Here is a 17,108-nt window from a genome sequence, read left to right on the forward strand (position 1 = left end):
TTTAAATTAGTTATTGTTCAACCCGTTTAGCGCAACGACACGCCGTGGTTACCCCTCTACGATGCATTTTCGCAGTAAGGAAATCTGGTACAAGGTACGACGTAGTGTAACGTAGCTTAGCAGTGAATTAGTTACTTTAGCCTTTTTCCCTTAAACATCTGAAGATATTAGACACGTCCGGTGTCACGCAAATTTCGATAGGCTTGGTTTTTAAATAAGATTTAAAAAGCGAATTATTTGTGTATCACATTCGTGCATTCGAAAATATAGTGTTTGTGTATGAAGTCCTCTCTAGAATATGTGTCAATTTAATATTCAAAGATCAATATTTGACATTTGACCGTAGGGTATAATATATAATTTGAACGTCCTCCTCTGCATAAACTATAGGTACTTAAAAAAGAAGGTCTTATTTAATTACTAATTACACAAAAGGCTTTTAAGCAAACACAAAAAAAACACGGAAATTATGTTACTAAACAAATGAACCGGTGAATTGTTATAATAACCAGTACCCCTAGTGTAATTTTAGTCGACAGCGAAACGTGACGTACGCGTTTCCGCTAAGTCTCATTTTGTATGGGTTTTTGAACAGCGCGCCAAGCGGGACGTTTTGGAAAGTCAAAAATGTCATACAAAATGACACTTAACGCAAACGCATACGTCACGTTTCGCTGTCGAAAATATTTACACTAGGGGTACTGTTTGCTTAACGCACTCAGACGTTATTCACATTGTAAAACTTGTTATGGTTTTGATGATCTTGATATGACACGATCGCTTGCGGGTTATTGGTGCGCGCGAAAAGCACTGTGAGTCGTGCCAAGGGCAAATTAAGCTATAGCCTGATTCTGATTCTTTTCGGAGTTCGACTGTGCACCGGTTTTGAAGTGACAAGCCCTCCAGAAATGTCATATTTTGGGGAACTTTCACACAATGTCACCGCAATGGTACACAGGCACATGCCTACATCGGAATAGGCAGCAGGTATGACCCAGCAAAAAACTATTACGTCACAAAGTTGATTTTTAGTTTTTAAAATTACTATTACCTATTAAATAAAGATGGTATGGAATGGTGGACTGCAAAGAATAAAAGGGAGGAATATACCTCCCTACATATCTAAATCATTGTATACTACTAAAGATACTACCAAAGGATAGTGATTTCATTATCAATATTTACAATAAATAGAAAGCTACATCAATGACACAACCAATTAATATAAAAAAGTAAAATGAAGTAATCGGAATGACAATTTCTTTTTTAAGTCAATTTTGAATTTATAATAGACAAATAAGAAAAATAAACCTGATGCTGCAAAGAGTGCAACACCTATTATTATTGTATGACTGACATACTTACGTTCGCATATCTATGGTTAGCTTGGTTCAATTCCAACAATATCAAACCTTAACAAACTCAAAACCTGAACACCGCCCGGTTCCCCAACTCGATTACCGCCCGGTTCCCCAACTCGATTACCGCCCCTCGCTACCTAGGGCCCTGAGCCCTGGGGCCCAAGTTGTTTACACCACTAGCGGAATTCCGACCCCTTTCACTGATATTGGCAAAAATGAGACGGCATCCGAGCGAGTGCTAAGGCCTCTTAACGTGCTCGGCGAAATTACGGTAGTGGTTTTATTCGTTTGATTCTCTAGTTTCTGGTCGATATACACCACTAGCGAATTTTTTGTCCCTTTTACTGATATTGGCAAAAATGAGCAGGCATCGGAGCGAGTGCTGAGCTCTGCGCTCGTGTTTGGCGAAATTAAATTTTCTTTTCAGGCTACATCGTCCAAACAATCCATTAAACTTTATTGCAAACATATAATGTTGTGTAGCTGTGTAGGAGTATAGCTGTTAATACTAAAGAACAGAGACAAATGAGAATGAATTAAAAAATATCGGGCCGCGGGAAATGCATGTATTTATTTATTAACAAAACACAGCGCTATAAAGATGTGAAGGGAGTTTAATCTACGGTAAGAATTTTTAAGAGTCCTTGATTGTGATTTGCGTTGATTCGAACCTTGGCTCGAAATAATGAGTTTCTCAGAACTTTATAAAACACCATTACAGTACATATGGGGCTACTTTATAGCACTAGTGCGAGAAGTAGCATATTATGTTACTGTGTCGAACATTTAAAGGGCCATATGTACTGTAAAACGTTGTACGATACATGTGCGAATAGGTAATTCGCAACTCGTGTCGATTTAAAACACTCCCTTCGGTCGTGTTTTAATTTATCGCCACTCGTTTCGAATTTCCTATTTTTCGCACTTGTATCGTAATGTACTATTTTAATTGTGCTGCCAATTATTCAGCGAAGAAGTAATCCTAACATGACCTAGTTTTTCTTCTTGGTTGTTAGGTCAGGTAACAATCGCTTTAGTCACGACTATAGGTAAAAGAAAAGTTTGATACGCAATCGAAACGTTTCGTAAGGCAGGTAGGTATAATAACATTTTCCGCCGCCATTTTCATAAAGCAACACTTTAAAATATCATTTCTGCCGTTCGGCAGGAAAGCGTCAAAATTCGGCCCTTTGCGCTAAGCGGAGTTGTCGCTTTCCGCTTCGTCGAACATAAAAATAGTAAATCTACATACTGAGACCAGCCAATAAAAAAGCCTCAGATCACGTGTAATTGTCGGCCGAGGTGAAGCCGAGGACAGAAACATCTCTGACTTTACTACCTTGATTCTTGATTCTAATATAAGTTTTTGTAAAAAAAGAAAAAACAATTTTTGTTTATCGCTGACTGTACTTTTTGTCCACAGGCAACTAACACTAATCGTGACTTATTAGTTTGTGTTGTCTTATCACAGAGTCCTCATGGACATCTCCAGTCTCCATCATGAGACCAGCTTCATGTCATCATAATATTGCATTGTCATCCGATATAGAAGTTGTTTCTTTTTCTACACGACTGCTCAAAAAAGGAGTGTATTGTTTGTCCTTTACTTCAAACTTGGCCGAAATTTGTTAGGTTTTGTCCCCAAAATATGGTTCAATTAACAACCAGATATCGTGAGAAATTAATCCGCCAGAAGCCATGCATAATGCGTTTAATAATATTAAGCTGTGTTTGACCTGCGTTGTTGATAATCTGATTGGATTGGGGCTTTTATTTTGGCCAATCGTTGTATATCTAATACCACGGATATCACTGACAATGGACAATCGACAGATCTTTCCTAAAACTGTACATTTAATTTTAATGAATTACCAAATAGTAACAGCAAAGCCAATATTATTAAGCTGTGTTTGACCTGCTCTGTGGATAATCTGATTCCCTCTGAATAATCGTTGTATAGCTAATACCTACTGACATTAACAATCAACAATGTATCCTAAATCTGGTCATGCAATACCCAACTGGCCGTGGGTGGATCTTAAATTAAATTAAATTAAATAAATTAAATTAAATATTATAGGACATTAGTACACAAATTGACTAAGTCCCACAGTAAGCTCAATAAGGCTTGTGTTGAGGGTACTTAGACAACGATATATATAATATATAAATATTTATAAATACTTAAATACATAGAAAACACCCATGACTCAGGAACAAATATCCATGCTCATCACACGAATAAATGCCCTTACCAGGATTTGAACCCGGGACCATCGGCTTCGTAGGCAGGGTCACTACCCACTGGGCCAAACTGGTCGTCAAATGGATGTCTGATGATGGATCTTATGTCTTAGCAATACAGTTTACGAACATTCAATGAACAATATAAGACAAGGTCCAACATTAATCCGCCAGGAGCCAGCGGTTAATTTGGCTGCATTTGACGTGTATTAATTGTATTATTGCGTAATATAATCTGGTCCGCTTTGGTTTAAGTACTAGGTATTGTATGGCTAATACCTGATAATCTGATAATCGAAATCGAAGAGATGTATCCTAAAACTGTACATGAAACTATAGTCAATATCCGAGCCGAGCGGTCAATTAGGCTGGATGTGACATGTTGTGGGCTTGTGGGTAATCGGGTTTGCTTTGACCGCCTCACTATTGTGTGGCTAATATTGTGATATGACAAACAAAATACTCGTGTCAACACATGAGTGGTATGTGGCATACGCATTGAACCTTTCAGAATGGAACTGGAGCCAACATTGAAAACATTCTTTTGTAAAATATTACATTTACTACTGAAAAATAAGACTAACTATATTCATTTTAACCCCATTTAATCAGTAGAATTCCTGGATTTAACAATTATCTGAATTGATGTATATTGCTTTTGGCTTATTGCATTTCGTTGGAATTGAATTCTTCTATTTGTGTTCACATTTCACAGAACCGAAATACCGAAAATAATTCTGACTGACGCCGGAATGAGTGGAAATTTCAGAAATTCAATAAACTGCATGTTTTTGTGCGCATATGAATTTCTATAAACGTGTAAATATGTGTAAATGAAATCCTACGAGTACATAGGGATTTTAAAAATAAACGAGGTATTTCAGAAGTACGTAGGTATATAAATTAAACAAGGTTTTTAGATTTTCAGAAGTACATTTTAAATGTTGAATATGTGTTAATAAAGCTTCCATTATAACATTTACATCTTCACTACATGGTTGGTAGTCCTCAACTGTGCGTTTCTCCAGAAACTTCCTGCCTCGCACAGCTAAACTGTGGAAGGAACTGTCGTCCGCGGTATTTACGGAGTTACGGACCGATAGGTACTCGTACTCTCATCTATATCGCAGCCCGGCAACGCACTAGCATCCCCTCTGGTGTTGCAAGTGTCCATGGGCGACGGTAATGTCTTACCATCAGGCGATTTGTCTGCTCGTTTGCTTCCTATATCATAAAAAAGAACTGTCTTACATCTTCACGCCTTACACTGACTTAGATGGAGATTGCTTGTGTCCCAAAAAAGGACATTGGTTTTTTTTTATCACGGAATTCATCTTACAACGCAATACGGTTTATAATTAAGTGCATGCTTATCTCTTTTACGAGGAATTTCCTTCAAATCCACAACGCAGGCCTAAAAAGTTTAATAAAGCAATGATTGTCAATAAACCCGTTTATTTACTTTTCCAATTAGAGGGCGGACCCTTAGCGCCCTCAGGAGCCGTTTTTAAGGGCTCTACAAACAGCTTGGTGCCCAAAGCCTTTTAAATAGATGCAGATAAAAATGATGATATATTTTCGTTAGTGAAAATAGTTTTCCTTGTTTGGCAGGGCGAGGCACTAAGAATGAGCTGAAAAAAGGCGCCTTTCGACAAGAATTGATTTATTTATTGGATATCGACCTTATTCACAGTCCAGGTCCTGACGCAAACTTTTGTACCTTGTCTCGGGAAATCAATGTGTTCCTGCACCTTTTTTTGGGTTTTCAGTGTTGTTATGGCTAGAATTTTCACGATCTGCCTGATACGGTCGGCCGCTGACATATCAAAATTGGGAAAGTTTCGTGTAGCAACTATGTGTAGCAAACATTGTTCGAAATAATGTTTCGTGTAGCAACTATGTGTAGCAAACATTGTTCGAAATAATGTTTCGTGTAGCAACTAGCTGATGGATGACTGTTTTAGTGTTTTTATACGATTCGAAACTGCTGATACGAAAGTAAATATGGCGGTCTATTTGTGGAACGGAATCGACTTTTCCATTAAAAACTCAAACACTTTTAAAGCTCGTAAACTGAACTTTTATTTACTTTAAATACCACTATTTAGTTTATTTATGCATATGGATGGTCATTGTAGATTACGATTTGTTGTATTAAGAGGAAAGGGGACGACGTCACGTGACCGCTTCTCCATAAAAACTTAGTCCTCATTTTCTTCTCTTGATAATAATATTGCAGAAAATATTTTAACGCAATTTGTTGTATAACCATCATAGTTACACCCTTTCCTTTGCCATTTTCGACCTTTAGGTTATTTTAAAAGTTAGAAGCGAAAAACTAATGCCATGCCTTAAATCATTTTTTGAAAGCTCCTAAATCTTATAATAACATTGCGTAAATATATTTTCCATAATGTTAATATCCGGGGAGGGGGCTAAGTTTAGTTAGGCGGCCGTCTACAATTTTTCACGTACTTATATGATGGGTGCATTTTTATCGTTTATCAACTTTATCGTGTCATGCGTATCTCTCACACTCATTGACAGACGATTGATACTCGACCGTCTTTTGACAGTAGAATATTTATGCCATTCAATTTGCATCATCTCTTACTTTAAACTGAGTTTAATAAGTAGGGGCTTAGTTTGTTAACTATTATTAAAATTAGTTTTATAAATTTCGCATAATACATTCACAATCATTCACGATATACCTATTTCAATTATTTAGAACAGACGAAAGTATACAATATATTTTTTACGTGCCATGTTTTATCAAAAGAATCCTTTTCACTGAACAAACAGCAATCAGCAATAAATTGGATCGTATAGGGACTAAAGTGTTGTTAACTGGGATAGTCTAGACACCTAGATCTGAAGCGTACCCTCACGAGCTGACTGCATACAAATTACACTGCACATTGTGTCCGTCGCGCAGATCACTTGAACTAGATGGAGCGTGCTTTCCTGGCACAAATAAACTGTGGAATAAACTGTCGCCTGCAGTATCCGGACCGATACGACCTTCAAACCTTCAAAGAAAGAGCGTACTTCGTAATTCTTAAATGCCGGAGAGGAGTAGGTGACCACATATGGGCAATCGCTTATCATCACGCAGTCGTCTACTCGTTTGTCTCCTATATCATAAAAAAGTATCGCACTCACCATGCAAAGATCGCTTATTTTAATTCCACCATAATTTGAGGAAACCATACTTTGATTCGGCGAACGCATTAGATGAACGAACCACTAGTTACACAATTGTTTATATTACTAGTGGGCATGGGAATCGCGTATAACCAAGCGATATTGAGTCTTTAAACCTAAGAGAGGTTACCTTTTAATATTTTGTACTAGTTATATGAATGGGTTGAGCGCAAAAGAAAATTCAAAAATGTATTCTGCAAGTATGCCTCAAGGGCTCTTTTTTACAAGTCAATTCAACATCTATAGTAACATCATATAGTGATGAAAAGTACATATTAACATTTAAAAATACAAAAGCCAATACCTGGGTAAACATTACATTATAATAATGTTAAAATAAATAATTACTACAATACAACAGAGATGTATAGTCTCTATGGTTAAAAATACATTAAATCTGGAGATGTAATGTTTGATACGTATAATGTTCAAAGCTAGACTAGAAAAGCTGAGTCAAAACTACTTTCTACCAATTCTACAGTCGTACTGCCCGCCGTTGCACCGAATTCATCCTTACACCCCAATATCGAAATGGATTCCAAATATTTATGAAAGTACAAAATTATATTGGGCTCAACTGAGAGTTGCTCTTTACGGTATAGCACTTTACATAAGAGTGTGTGGTGGCGGTGACCGGCTTCGTAAAGCTGTGTCCATTAAAGGTAGTCTGGACAGTGTATCCGTGTGCACACAGCTTTATAGTCTAGGATGCGTTTGCGATGAATTATTTATGCGGTATCGGTGCGATCAGACAGCGGCGAACTGTTAAATTACTTTGTTGTCGCTTAAACCGAACAATCACAGATACATAAAGCTGAAATGAATTCTTTACTGTTGGTAGCTAGTACCCAATATAAAACAGTTGAAATGAAAGAATAAGCTTAAGCTCGTGTATTTGCAGCCTTTATTTTACAATTTTCTGTTTGCAAGTACAAATCCGACGACCAGTCTGGCCTAGTGGGTAGTGACCCTACCTATGAAGCCGATGATCCCGGGTTCGAGTCCCGGTAAGGGCATGTATTTGTGTGATGAGCACAGACACAGTTCCTGAATCATGGAATGTATATAAGTATTTGTATATTATATATATTGAGTACCCACAACACAAGCCTTCTTGGCTTACCGTGGGCTTAGTCAATTTGTGTAAGAATTTATTTAATATTAAAAATGAGTAAAATCTAAACCAGTTACAGTAAATGTCATGACGACAAATTGCAATTGCAGTTTAAAAATATGTTAGTAGTTGTAAGTCACATTAAAAATTACCTACTTAATTATACACGTATAATTAAATAAATTTAATTATACGTGCATCATAAGCAAAATATAAAACACAAAGGATTAATAAAAAAAACATTATCAAAAAAGCCTTTCGGCCGGCAAGGGCCGCAAAGTGCCTTATTATGGCACTTGGTACCTCAACGCTCTAACGTAAGTTATATTTTTTTAAGCTCATAAACCTAAAAATAAAATAAAATAATCATTTTTCTTCGTTTACGAACCTACCCCCTGAGAGCATAGAGATCGTAGGTTCGTATCCTACCGACTGCGCCACGTCAGGTGATGTATAAACCACCATTACCAAGCATATACTACTTTATTCATATTCAGTTAGCATACCCACATTATTGTGATTATAAAGATATCCACAGCCATAAGAATAATTGGAAAATTACAAAGAAAAAGTTTTTATCTCTTAAATAAGGATTAGGCTAAATTGTTTTAAAAAGTATTCGTAGTCAGCTACCAAACACTTCGAAGTTTAATGGATAAACCGAAATCTATTAAAGACTGATAGGTTGTGTAACCTTTCGGCCGGCTAGGCGCGCTTAGTGCCTTAACTAAGTAATTCAGGGCCGCAAAGTGCCTATTGTGTTGTGGTACTTGGCACCTGCACGCTCTCGAGTAAACGGTTAAGCTTGTATTGGTGTTGCGGATAACGCAAAAAGGTTAACTTTTTAAGCCTTTGCGGAGGTTTGAAATGGTTATTAAGTTTTTATTTCAATTCAGTGATGCATTTTGAAGAGCTTTTATTTGTTTTAGGTGGGTAATTACGTAACCAGAGGGCCTACCGCCAACATTGAAACACTTTATCTGTCTTTCTGTCGCTCGAATATGCAAGCGATAGAGAGCCTATTGGTAATTAAAGTTACTGTCCTTGATTAAGATCTGGGTCGTAGTTAACATCCCTCCGTTAAAATAATATTTTTTAATTTCTCACGCTCTGAAAGTGGGTCGTCTAAAAAGTGTGCAGAAAATGATACGTAGGCACCCAGGCTTTCATTCCTTGGTTAACAATCGACTATTTGGTATTTTAGTTAAGCTTTATAGAGTGACGTTCGTTGCTGCATTATTCCTGCGCAACGCCGCAACAGTTCTGTTGCAGTTGTCATCCGAATTCCACCTTAAGTGGATGTCCTGTCTAGACCGGTGGCGGCTCCATTCATCTCGCTGCTCTTTGTTACCTGGCTTAATTAAATCAAGGACCAACTAGCTAAGAGCTATTACTACGAGTTAGTTTGACAATATACACTAACCCCCTTATTCATAAACGTGTACTAAAGTTACCATGCCGCTGATCATCGTTTGTCCCCTTCCATCATACCAATACATCGGAAATGGACAAACGATGATCAGCGGCATCGTAACTTTAGTACACGTTTATGAATAAGGGGGTAATATTATAAATGCAAAAGTGACTGTCCGTTACCTCTTTGGTAATAAACATTTTGAATAAAATTTGATACGGAAATTTAGTTATTGCTATAGAGAAACCATACCAAACAAAGAAATTGTTGCAATCGCAACCTGTACCACGCGATCAAAACGTCATAAGCGCCGTAAAATTCAATACTCAATATTTTATTGCAAATTCACAAAGTAGTATTCATGGCGCTTACGCGTTTAGGTCGCGAGATTCACGCTCCGCATCTATCGTTGGTTGTCAAACAACCAAACAACAACTCATGGCGCAAAATACTGGTTCTTTGTGCCGGTTCTATACCTAGTTACTTATAATAGTTTAATGGATATAATGAGGCCCGGGAAAAACATATTTAGGATAGTTTTTATATTGGAAATCATTCATTAAGGGGGTGAAAGGGGGGAGTGGATATGACTATGGAAGTGGATATGACTATGGAAGTGGTATATAGAAATACTAATAACGTAGATGAAGTCACTTAAAACGAACAATCTTGTATATATTATATTTCGGTGATATCGGAAACGGCTCTAATGATTTCTATGAAATTAAGGGTTTTCAGGAGCGAAAAATCGATCTAGGTCTTACATATCTCTGGGGAAACGCGCATTTTTGACTTTGTATATGTTTTCCGAGCCAAACTTGGTCTCACAGATATTAAAGTAAATGAAGTTACGTGCAGAAGCTAGTGTATATTTATGTCAGCAGACAAGAGAGACGTATTTCACTAATCTCCCCATGACGTGACCTCAGTTGACCAAGCGACTGCTTAAGTGTATATCCTGTCTAGACTGCATTCATCTCAAGTTCGCTTTGTACTTAATAGAAAACATTAAATTTATATTAGTTTTAGGGGCTGTTTCACAATGTCCTGAAGTAAAAGTCCTGATAAAGCTACTTACTTGCCACTTATCTGACGAATATAGTCAACGTTAGCGTTTTACAATCTAAAAAAGCTTAACTGGTAGATAAAGCTAAGTTTTGCAGGAAGTTTTATCTGGCAGTTACTTTTTTGTTAATTAGCTATCCAATACTTTACTTGGACATAGTAAAACAGGCCCTTAGAAGTTGTTTAACCCTACGTGTTAATAGTGATACGCGTGCAAGCGAAAGAATCCAAACTTGGACTCATGAACCTGAACCACGTGTTCCAAACTGAACAACGGAATCTCAAGCGTTGCGATTGCTTCAAGGCACGGGGATTAAACAAACATACCGTAAAGTAATACGCATACCGAGTGAAACGATCTATTTTTCACCACACCATCGCGAGGACAGTAAAACCTGTTGTACCTGATGTGTATGCATTTATATACTTTCTGTCCTAAATTTCGCAGTGCATTAGTATATACTGTAATGCTGTGTAATTTTGTTGTTAAAAAAAAAACATCTCGTCAACATCAGGTCTTGCTGTAAATCATTACAAATCGCATAGGTGCCTGGCGCACCGGATCCGATTCGCACGTCGCTGCGACGTGCGAGCGGGATATCGCTATAATACGCGCCTAACGTTGTCTCGCTCAAACATCGGAGCGACCTTTTTGACGCTGTGTCACTGTCAAACACAAAAGCTGTCACGTCACCGAAGTTTAGCGTCAAAACTGAAATAGAATTTTATGCATATGCATGTAGGTCTATGAAACTCTGTGGTCTGTTACGGATTAATCCGTCTTCGGCATTGGACGCACGGTGCGGATATATCCGTCACTGACGTCAATAAGGTTAATCATTGAAGCTAGTTGATTACATAAAGTCGTCAGTTGGGCCGAAGTAAACGAATCACAGGCGACGTAGATTATTAGTGGAGCCGAGTAATTGGACTAGATTTATTACTACTAATAAGTCTCTTTCTAGATCTAGAGAAGAATAGATAGATAGAATACTCTTTATTGGCACACCTCAGTAAAAGATACAGAATAAGGGTAAGGGTAAGTAGAATAGTGATTTATAACGACGACAAACTGCTAGGAGAGAGGGCTGGGAACTTAATATTCGTATTATCAACGAGGATAATGCCGTCCTTGAAACGTCGGAGGTAATTTTGAGGATTAAGTATACGCGATTAAGGTAAGTAAGTAAGTAAACATTCTTAATTGCACCAACAATTATACATTTTACATACATGTAAAACTATAAATGAATTTTAAAGGAAAATAGAACCAGGTAACAACAGGCCTAAGGTCTGATTATTCAATCATCGGATAAAATTATCTGTTAGATAAAGATAACACTCTCTTTTTCTTCTTGCTTGTGAAAGAAAGGGAGCGTGTTATCTTTATCTGACAGATAATTTTATCTGATGTTTTGAAAAATCAGACCTAACTCCCGTTGAAGGAAATAATAATTTGTGAAAATCGTAAAAGTTCATGAAAAAAAAAATTCAAATAAATTATTTATTTATGTAACCGACTAGAGCTTGTTACGGTCATTACGAATAAATTGGCATCTTATGAAATCAGTTTCGTCTTTAAGATGAAAAGATGCAGATTCTTGATTATAACATTCTATTTCGGAAAGTTACATGCTGCACTTGTCGTTTTTGAATGATTCACATTCGTTTCAGTAGACTTAAATCCCGGACGATTCAAGTCTTATAATATCGACTTAATTTTGAGGGATGCACGCGCGCGATCGTAATGGTGGTTGTATTGGCTCTGGCGCTAGGTCGTCCCCTGCGCTCTGCTTTCCCCTCTGTCGCGGCACGCGGTAGGGCCGGTCCTGGACATCCTCCCCGCCCTAAGGACTTGCAGCTTCTTCCAAGACATCAGACTCCTCCGTCGTGGTTAGCAAAGGGCAAACTGTTGACGCCTCGCCGTTCAATGCCTCGGTAAGTCAGAAAGGTGGCGATTCTGGCCACTTCGTCATCGCCGGGGTAACGCTGCTGAACTCGGCCGAGTCTCCATTTAAGTGGTGGCAGATACGTTAGGTTTTTAAACATTGAATAGGCCATCTTATCGAATCGGCTTCCATCTTCATTATAATATCAGATAATTAATTTAAATTGACTTCGTTACTCAATAATCGTGGCCATCACAGCCCCGGCCCGCGCATTTAATTAATACGAATTCGTCTCATTACGCGAACTGAAACTCTATAGCATAATATTGCGATAAATGTAACGACAGGCAATGGCACATTAATTAATTCGTGCCGTTAAACGAGTCGGAATATTAAGCGCAATTACGTTGGACAGTAAATAATTAAAGAGTTCGGGAGCAACGCTCGAAGTAATGGTAAAATGTAAGTTGTATCAACTTGATTTATTCGATCTTATTTTCATTTGCGGCGAATCTTGAACCAATGTCGCGGTGGCAGATTGACTTCAGAATATTTTGAATGGCGTTTGAGGCAAACGAGCAGACGGTTTGCCTGATGTTAAGCGATTACCGCCGCCCATGCACACCCGCATCACCAGAGAGCTTGTAATTACGTTGCCGGAATTTAAAATAGGAGTACGCTCTTTCCTTAAAGATTTGAAGGTCGTAAACGGAACCCTAAAAAGATAGGTACTACTAACAATCAATTGACTGAAAAGTGGCCGCAGACTAGATAAAATAAACGAAGAAAAACACGCTAACTCTATTACAGTAATAAATAAGTCTTCCAACGACTGTACGAAGGCCGGCCCAAGTTGAAGGCTGTGCGCATTGCGCCCACGCCACGCCGCGCCGCGCCGTAGACATTTCAATGTGAAACTGTAATAGGAAAATACAGGATCGTGGTTTGGACAAACATCAGGAACGTTTTCTTACTTACAAGTCTTTTACAAAATGTTATTAAATATTAAAATTACTATAATTTCAATAAAACAAAACTACATAATATTCTCCTTTAGCATTAATACACAAACGCAAACGATTGATAACATTATTAACAATATACCGCAGTAATAAGTTTTTGGCAAAAACTTCATTTTTGATATAAGCTTTTATCGCTGACTGTACTTACAGGCAACTAATAATCATCGAGACAATTCTTAAAACCCCAAACACTAAGGCCACCTTCTGTCTCCATCATCTCGATGCTCATCAGCTCGATGGTGTCATAATATTGCATTGTCACCCGACTTACATATGTATTTCAAATCAAATTTTCAGCGTTATCGGAATCCTGAAAGTGGGTCAAATTTAACTTGCAAGATTTGACCCGTACAAACTTACATATTTACATTGCAAGTTAAATACCTAAAAGCTTGTAAAATGCTCTCATGTCATCATTGGTCTTTTCGATGTTGTATTAGTAGTAGATTCGTATTCTCAGCCAGTCTTGCTATCGATAATAATCATAAATTGGGTTAGCTTAATGCCAACAGTGTCTCACACATACATAAGTTCATTATTACATAAGTGTATCCTTTTCTTAACGACAGCTACTCTAAAGCGTACCGCGAACCACTTCGTTTATTTGTCTCTATCGTTCGAATTTGCAAGAGTGATAGAGAGGCCGATAACGAGATTTCGATGTTTGCGATAGACCCTCAGACCAGATAATCACGTGCCCTTTGCTACCGTTCGTTATAGGCATAAGAAAGGCGTGCGTGTAGTGACGTCACGTGCTTGGCATACGTAGCGGCAATCGATATGGCCCGGGCATCAAATGCCTAACTCGTAGAAACATGGGCACGTATTACCAAGTCTTAGTTTATACCTACGTACAAAGCTGAACAATTATTGCAATTAATTATGTTTATTCTTTAAGTAGAATGGATAGTTCGAGAAACAAAGGATATACAGGGTGAAATTGTTATGTTTGATTGACCATACGCTGAGGGGTGAATATTTGGGTCATACTGAACAACTTTTACTATGGGGCCAATCCCGAAACCAAAAGTAGCTGTCCTATAGAAAACATTGACATTTGATTCAAAATATATGAGACGGAAGATTTTTTTTTCGCGATGTCGGGGTTGGTCCCATAGTAAACCTTATTCAGTATGGTATGACCTAAGTACATATCCAGTCCACCCCTCAGCGTATGATCAAACATAACAATCTCCCTATATACTCGTACACTACCGGCCTAATTGACTGCGGAACCCTAAAAAGGTTTGCCGTAAAAACCTGAAGGTGATATATTTTTGACCGGTACTGTAAGTTGGTGACATACTAACTGTATGATTTTGTATATAGCCCGTTGAAAAAAAAAGTAAAATCAACTTTTTGTTCTCATCAAAACAGACCGCTGAAAGAAAGGCGATAAGATGAGCATTGCCGGCTAACCGGACACGAAAGACCGATCAGTGGGAGTACACAGAATTACACAAATGGTTTAGCGCTTGAACCCGTTTTCAACCTGGCAACATCGAGTTTCTTGAAGCCTAGGAACACTACGAGTAATTATGCTTACGACACATTTCTAGATACCTTGGTCTTGGAATGTGCATTATGCACCTTGCAACAGTTGTAACTTAGTTGGCCGTTTCAAATAACGTTTCAATAAAACGGAAAGCAAAGCCGGCAATAGGTACATATATTTGCAATGGTAACTTATCGTATTTCTTTTTTGATTACAGGTAAGTGCGACCTGTGAAACAGTTGAAGCTAGACCTATTAATTCTTTCCGCTGGGCTCCTGCGGTATGTGGTCACCTCCGAAGGTGTCACAAGCGCATCGTTGACCTTAAAGGTAAGAAAGCATTAACTGTATTGCCGGGTTTATGGATAAATCCAGCATCGGGCACAGGAAGTTTAGGAAAAAAACAGAAGAAATATTTTTTAGATGCGAATAATGCTTGGCGTTTGTTCGAAGGGTTCGCTGACTTGGCAACCTGCCTCATAGAAAAAATATGTATTTGAGTAAAAAAAAATATTTTACTTTTTCCTAATCAGAACACGATACCGAATATGCCCTTAAACGGATCCCCACTATTCTTGTTACATTCTGTATAACATTTATTTTCCTAAATAGAGTTAGACCAAACTAAGCTGACAGCGATTTTAATAGCCCAGACTGTGCAAGTGTTATTTTAAACGTCAAAATCTGACATTTGAATAACACTTGCACAGTCTGTGCTATCAAAACCTCTGCTAACTTAGCTTGTTAGACCAAGTTTAGATCTAGTTTCCACGAACTTTTTGACAATTCAAATCGGCCTCATGTATAGGTTATGTTTCCCTTTGGCCCGAGTGTTGTCAACTTGTCAATGACCTACAACATCTGTCGCGCCGCTCGATACTCTGACGTCATCAAATATTAACCGCACTAGTTCCCTCCGCGAATGTTGGCTACAGTAGCCGCAGTACGAAGTGGCGACTGATGTTATAATGCCTTCCTTTTCTATAGCACTGGGTCTAAATAAGCATGAAAGATAGCATTATGACTTCAGTTGCCAATTGGTATTGCGGTTAGTATAACAGTAAGGCGTATCACGTTCTTAATGACAAGTGATCAGGCGAAAGAAAATTTTGGGGAATTCATCTATACAGTCATATGGAATATGCAGGTTTTTTTACTTTTAGCCATACTCTGCTTTGGTAGCCGAAAGGTATATATTGCGGGTTCTGTCTCCGGCAAGTACCAATGAGTTACAGAATAAATATACAAAATATTCTGTTTGAGGAAGGAAAACATCGCGAGAAAAGGCGGACTAATCCCTAAAGGGTCTAGTTTCGCTTCTGAGTTGGAACGTCAGGGTGCGTATGCAATGCTCCGTAGCGAACGAAACGCATTTGTCTCTGTCGCACTTATGTGAAAGAGTAATAGAGATAATTACGGTACACTCAGGTCAGAAGGTAGTCATAAAAATCAATAGCAGAGTTTAGCTGTTAGTACAGATCCGTCTAATGTTCAATTACATTTCGTAAAACTTACTGTAAATAAGATATAGGGGTCTTCAGATGACCAATAAGCGTGTTGCTATTAAAACTAATTCTCTTTGTGGTGCTCCCACACTGGCAGCTACATAACGTTATATAACATCGTGTGACAGGGACAACATGATAGCAGTGATAGTTTTATATCGGTATCACACTCATACGAATTACGGACAAAATTTTGTTTTAATAATGTTATAGTGCATAATCAGGGATGTTTGCTGATGCTGAAGTTACTATGCGCAAACGATGCATATCCCTGGTGCGCCGGTGCGGGCCAGCCCCAACCCAATTCTGTGTTCGATTGCGGAGAGGTTTGACTGCCCATATTTGAGGCATTGTGACGAGATGCATGTTTCTAGAAGTACTTATTATGTCTAACCACTAATTAGGTAAGTACTTCTAGAAACATAGCTGTCTGAGTAATTATTTAGTGATAAGTTTGTACATATTAACATAGCTATAAGTGCATACTAACATATTTATGAATCCAAAAGTTACTTGAATTAAATGATTAAATAAATAAAATAAACAAAAAGTGTAATTATTACGAGTGTGAACTATTAGGGTATTGATGTAAAGTTGCCCCTGTCACTCAATGGTAACCCATCTTCTCCGCGTTGTTCCGGCATTTTCGCCCCGGCTCATGGGAGCCTGGGGTCTGCTGGGAAATTAATCCCAAGAATTGGCGTAGGCGAAAGCGTCTGCCATCTGACCTTCCAACCCAGAGGGCAAACTAGGCCTTATTGTTTTCCTTCACCGAAAAGCGACTGATAAATAT

At 38.1% G+C, this 17,108-nt stretch overlaps 1 protein-coding gene across 8 annotated transcripts in view; it reads left to right on the plus strand.

The window, feature by feature from the left end:
* LOC133526400 (stress-activated protein kinase JNK) overlaps nucleotides 1-17,108 on the plus strand; it is a 483,516-nt gene that overhangs the window by 365,644 nt on the left and 100,764 nt on the right. Inside the window, exon 1 of one of the 8 annotated variants that reach the window (XM_061863020.1) lies at nucleotides 15,044-15,140. The exons of the other annotated variants lie outside the window; for them this stretch is intronic. The gene's annotated coding sequence lies outside the window, so the exon portion shown is untranslated. Of the gene's footprint in view, nucleotides 1-15,043; nucleotides 15,141-17,108 lie in introns of those variants that run through there. 8 annotated transcript variants of the gene reach the window in all.

The sequence above is a fragment of the Cydia pomonella genome, chromosome 16 (genome assembly GCF_033807575.1).
Source record: "Cydia pomonella isolate Wapato2018A chromosome 16, ilCydPomo1, whole genome shotgun sequence".
Lineage (NCBI taxonomy): Eukaryota > Metazoa > Arthropoda > Insecta > Lepidoptera > Tortricidae > Cydia > Cydia pomonella.